This window comes from Amblyomma maculatum, chromosome 11 (genome assembly GCF_055883805.1).
Source record: "Amblyomma maculatum isolate TAMU_Amacu chromosome 11, ASM5588380v1, whole genome shotgun sequence".
NCBI classification, from domain to species: domain Eukaryota; kingdom Metazoa; phylum Arthropoda; class Arachnida; order Ixodida; family Ixodidae; genus Amblyomma; species Amblyomma maculatum.
In genome coordinates, this window is record NC_139354.1 from 24,220,262 (window position 1) to 24,225,937 (window position 5,676).

Here is a 5,676-nt window from a genome sequence, read left to right on the forward strand (position 1 = left end):
TTTCTGCTCGACTCTCTGAAACACATGGATAATCAAATAGCATAATCGTGGTTTGCAGAAAATATGAGGTGATACGAGCACGTATGCACACACGCACGCGCACACATACAAGGAACTCATACTTATCGATATGCGAGATGAAGCCATCATAAAATTACGAATATATAACGATGGAAAATGTAGAACTACGAGTGCTCATTGTAGCTGCTCCGATTTTCAGCATTACTCGCGTATAGACCGACAGCCTCGGGAAGGAACAGCAGTTTACATTAGGTAGCGAAATACTGGAAGTAGTAGGCGAATATGTCTACTTAGGACAGGTAGTAACCGCAGATCCGGACCATGAAAAGGAAATAACAAGAAGAACAAGATTGGGATGGAGCGCATTTGGCAAGCACTCGCAGATTATGACTAGCAGCTTACCAGTATCGCTCAAGAGGAAAGTATACAACAGTTGCATCTTGCCTGTACTCACCTATGGGGCTGAAACATGGAGGCTAACCAAGAGAGTTCTGCTTAAGTTGAGGACAACCCAGAGGGCTATGGAACGAAAAATGGTAGGGGTAACATTAAGAGATAGAAAGCGTGCAGAGTTGGTCAGAGAAATAACTCAAGTTAACGACATTCTAGTGGAAATTAAGAAGAAGAAATGGACATGGGCAGGACATGTAGTGCGAAGAGAGGATAACCAATGGTCGCTGAGGGTAACAAACTGGATTCCAAGGGAAGGAAAGCGTAGCAGGGGGCGGCAGAAAGTTAGGTGGGCGGATGAGATTAAGAAGTTCGCAGGGGTCAAGTGGATGCAGCTAGCACAGAACCGGGTTAAGTGGAGAAATATGGGAGAGGCCTTCGCCCTGCAGTGGGTATAATCAGGCTGATGATGATGATGAGACCAACACCGATCTGTGACGTAAGATGCGGTGGCACTGCTGTAAAGTCTGGGCCGACTGAGGGTGAAGAGAACGCTTAGCGCCCATAGGTATACATTGAACCAAAAGCTTTAACAGCAGTTTTCGGATTTCCTAATGCGCATATGATGTCATTCCGTACAAAGTAACTGTGAACATCGTAGAACACATTATGAAACTATGAAACTAATTGCAGACTTGGGTATTTTTAAACCGCCGGTAAATGGTGGGGGTAAAAGAGGGGAAACACGTTCGGCCTGGACACCCTTACCCTTGACTTGCCAAGCTCCCAGCAGCAGTTCCTCCGAGAGGCCTCCTGTCCAAACGCTTCAAGAAAGCGGCTAGCACATTTCATTCACACGCATACACTGGGCACACCAATAATATATGGTCCACAGTCTCAGGACTCTGGTCTCTACGAGACCCTCACGTTTTCATCGCCTGACTTCATGGCTCTTACTGAAAGGCGTCTCCGGTCCCTCTTCATACATAACTGTAGGCGTGACGTCAAGGCCTACAGAGCCTATACGGTGATCACGTGACTCCTTCTTGCGACAGCCCCGGATGTCTCCAATGCTCGGCTTCTCTACACCATTTTACATACGGCTGGCGGCATGACATCACGGCTACAGCCCCTCCACGGCAAGTCGCGTGTAGTGGCTGAGCACGTGACCCTTGACTTTGACCTTTTGGCGGTCCCCCTGTAGTGTGACTTGTGGTTTGACCTTGGCTAAACCAGGAAGGTCTTTGTGACACACACGGTGATATCCGGCCTCAAAAATGTAACAGAGTATGCTACGTTATTTTTAAGCCAATCAATATGTAAAGAGCCTCGGCAAAAGTACATTGTAAAGACCGACATATACTTGAAAAACTTGTTATTCGGATAGCTGGATGCTTCTCGTAGCCGCGACAGCTTCTCGTGCTGTCCGACCTGCTTCCGCGCAGACATTCCCTCTTAAACACTGCCGCTTCAGGGATACAAACTTCTAAGTTGAAGACAGGCCTCGCACAGCACGATAAACAAAGTGCGCGCAGCTGCATACAATCAAAATCCCCCGTCTTCGTACGTATAAGTAGCGTTCGCGGACTCCGGCGTCGTCTGGACCGCGGTCAGTTACAATCGGTCGTTCTTTTTTGTTCCCGTGTATTGACGTTTGAGAAGGGCTTTCTGAATGTAATCTTGCCTGGGCTGCCTTGAACGGCCGTTATTAGTCAGCAAGTTCAATGCATAGGGCAGCATATCAGTCTACAAAAGAAGCTCGCGCAATTCGGAGAAACATCCAGCGGATGGCGTGCCTGTTGGTGATTTATGTACGCCTTCACAACACATATTTTCAGCTGCGTTTTAAAAATAGTTTGCCTCCAGAACAACGTAGCCTACTTTGCCGCATATTACTTCAAAGCTCTCACCAACGTTTAAAGACTGGTCACGTCTTCTGGTGCTCTGCGAAACCAGAAAAATGTTGCGGTAAGTTACGTTTACATGCATGGGTTCTACGCGTCGCCCTGCCTATTGTCACCCCATACGTCTCGCAATGTTTAAAAATACTGCGCTTAATTGTCATGGCACTTCATGCTTTCACCATCTGTTCTATAGGATGGATGTCCATGGTTGCTCTGTACCAAAAATGACGGCATCCTAAGTGCCCGTGTAATTAGAACACTGCTTTGAAAAGTTTCACTTCCATATATTTCTATGGGCGCTAAGCCTACTTTTCACCTCCATCTGCTGCAGCATCACGAGCGGCACCTTTGTAAACACGTTGTTGGTCTATACCCGTTCCCGCAGGTCAAAGTATTGAATCAATTTTCCTCCTTGACGAGGCAGCATAGACATAACCTTCGGCATTCCTCTTAAAGGAAAACTGTATGACCGATTATTCATGCATGACTATGCGTAAACAAGGGTGCAGCAGGTAGCAGGAACTGCTTAAGTGACCAGGAATGGGAGAAATGCGTATAAAGCCTGGTCTCTTTAGAGCAGGGTTTATTCGTTAGTTTGTATTGCCAAACGTAGCAATGTAACCTTAATAGCAATCTCACCGCACCAATGTATGCAGTTTCTAAATCTAAGGTGATTACAGCATAGTTAGAGCTTGCGGTCACAGCGTTGACAAAAGGCGTGACGTTTGTAAGCCTCTGTAGTATCCATAGACTCGTATACAAAAGAATTGCTGTGGAGGCAGCCTGCAAGACGAGGATATGCTGCCTTATAATACTGGGTCCGTATTCGGAGTTTGCGTGGTTATCGAAAATGTCGCTATCTCCTGACCTTGAGTCATCCTATTCGTGGAAACATCGCAAGCGGAGGGAATCACACTGACACCCGGTTCCACTGTTTCCACCAATAAGATGATTTGAGGTTTGGGAGATAGCGACATATTTCAATAACGACGCAAACTCTGCATATGTAGAGGATGCGATTGTCGATACATTCAGTGTTTTTAAATTCTTAGAAGAGGCAATGCTTCTAAACAAGTTGTAATGTCCTTGATATCTGTAGTTCGTATTCCTAACATAAACACAATACATCTCGTGTTTGGCGCATGATAGCCTGTTACGACCAAGCATCCGCATTTGCGCGCTCTATTGTTCGCCTGTGGGCATGGAAAAGTTTTGTGAATATGTGGTGATGGTCCATTGGCTCTAAGTGAGCCTGTTTCCAGGAATCCTGTTTTGTAAGCATGTTTTGCTTTGTGGACAACCTGCAAATGCCAAATTGGCCCTGTCAAGAGAACGTCTGGAAAAACACAAAGAAACGTCCCCCTGCGGGAAATAGCAGGAAGTGCTTTCTTTTGTTCACCCTTCCAGTCGAGAAGTGCTATCCTCCAGTGATGAATGCCTCCTATCCAAAGGAGACGACAGAGTGACATGTCCGCTGACGTGCAGGACAAGAGAAGAGCATGACTCATACGGCCATTAAGTGATTTCCGGGGAATGCAGGAAAGATTTGCAATTGTCGAAAAGGGACCATGTTGGGAGCCCTATGCGGCGCCACGTGCACTCGGGTTTCTGAGAAGTAAAACCCCCAGAACCAGCCTGTGGTTTCTTTGCTGAAGAATAGAAATGTACCTCCTCTCCTCGCCGTTCCCAAGCTTTTCCCGCCAACAAGTGATCACGCCCAACGAATGAATGCCGGACCAGTCAGTGCTTCAGACCATCAGTGCAGTGATGTGTTCGATTGGATGCCGATACCTGAGGGGCGTGCCCTGGATTTGGTTGGTCAGCATCTTCAGAGAGGGGCTGGACATAGGGGGTTTTTAAGGACGCTGCAGAGCACGAAATGTCGCTCTGGGCCCTGGGTAAACGGCTCATCCAGTCGCTTCTCGCTATGAACTCTTAACGCTTGTCATTTTGCTGATGTACCCTTCTTCTTCATGTAAATATTCTTGTAAATACGTTTTCTCAAAGTGCCAGTAAACCTGCTTGTACATATTTTACCAACTTCGAAGATTCAGTCCTTCTTCAACCCGGAGTCTCTGCACGCTACCAAGTGAAGGCCGGGTCGCCATAGCCCCAGCGTCACGACAACTGGTGGCAGCGGTGGGATAAAGCCACAACAACTGGTGGCAGCGGTGGGATCTGAATCTACAAGCCCCAACACTGGTGACCAGCGGTGGGATCTGAATCTACAAGCCACAACATCTGGTGATTGGAGGTGGATCTGAATCTACAAGCCACAACATCTGGTGATTGGAGGTGGATCTGAAGCTACAAGCCACAACACCTTGTGATCGGAGGTGGCATCTCAAGCAACAAGCAGGAGCAACAATCGGCCAACAAGAGGGCAGCTCGGAACATCGATCGCATGTGTGGGTGAGTGCTTGGCTTTTCTTCTGATGTGGACCAGGTTCTAGAACAGGGTTAGATTTTAGAACTGGTAAAGAGAGTGTGGAAACGCCTTTAGGTTTGGTAGTTTGCACTGTTGTTTTGGAAGTAGCCGACACTCGGAGCGATCATGGACCTACAAAAGCTGCAGAAACCGGAACTGTTGCAATTGTGTGAGGAATTGGGAATTGATACAAGTGGTTTGGCACGAAAACCTTTGATTATAAAGGCAATCACAGATTTGGGAGCCGATGATGAGGAGCTCAGTGAAGCATGGAACCTCATCGGTCAAAAAAAGGAACAGCTCAGACAGCAGAAGGAGCGGGAAAAAGAGCAGAAAGAGCGGGAAAAAGAGGAAAAGAGGCGTGAGCGTGAACTTGAGAGGGAAAAAGAGGAAAGGGAGCGCGAACGTGAGTGGGAAAAAGAGGAAAAGAAGCGTGAAAGAGAAGCAAAAAAGCTGGACCAAGAAATTGAGCTCCGGAAATTAGAACTAGAGTTGAGCAAGAGGTCGGGTAATTGTCCCCAGCTAGCGGTACCTCTTCTCAACAAGGAGGCAGATTTCAAGATGTCAAAGTACATGCAGCCATATGTGATATCAGGGGATATCGGTCTGTATCTGGCTAACTTTGAGCGAACCTGCGAAAAACTGTCCTTCCAGCGAGACACTTGGTCTCAGAGATTATTGACGGTTCTGCCCTGCGAGGCAGCGGAGGTTGTCGCGCGGCTAAGCAAGGAGGACGCGGACAACTACGAGAAGGTCAAAGCTTGCCTTCTGAGAAAGTATAGGCTTAGCGCCGAGGCGTTCAGACAACGTTTTCGGAAAGCTACTAAGTCCAGGGACGAGAGTTACCCTGAATTCCTGTACAATTTAAGAGTTAATTTGGGCGAGTGGCTAAAGAGCACAGATTCCTACAGTGATAGGGACGCTGTAGTCGAG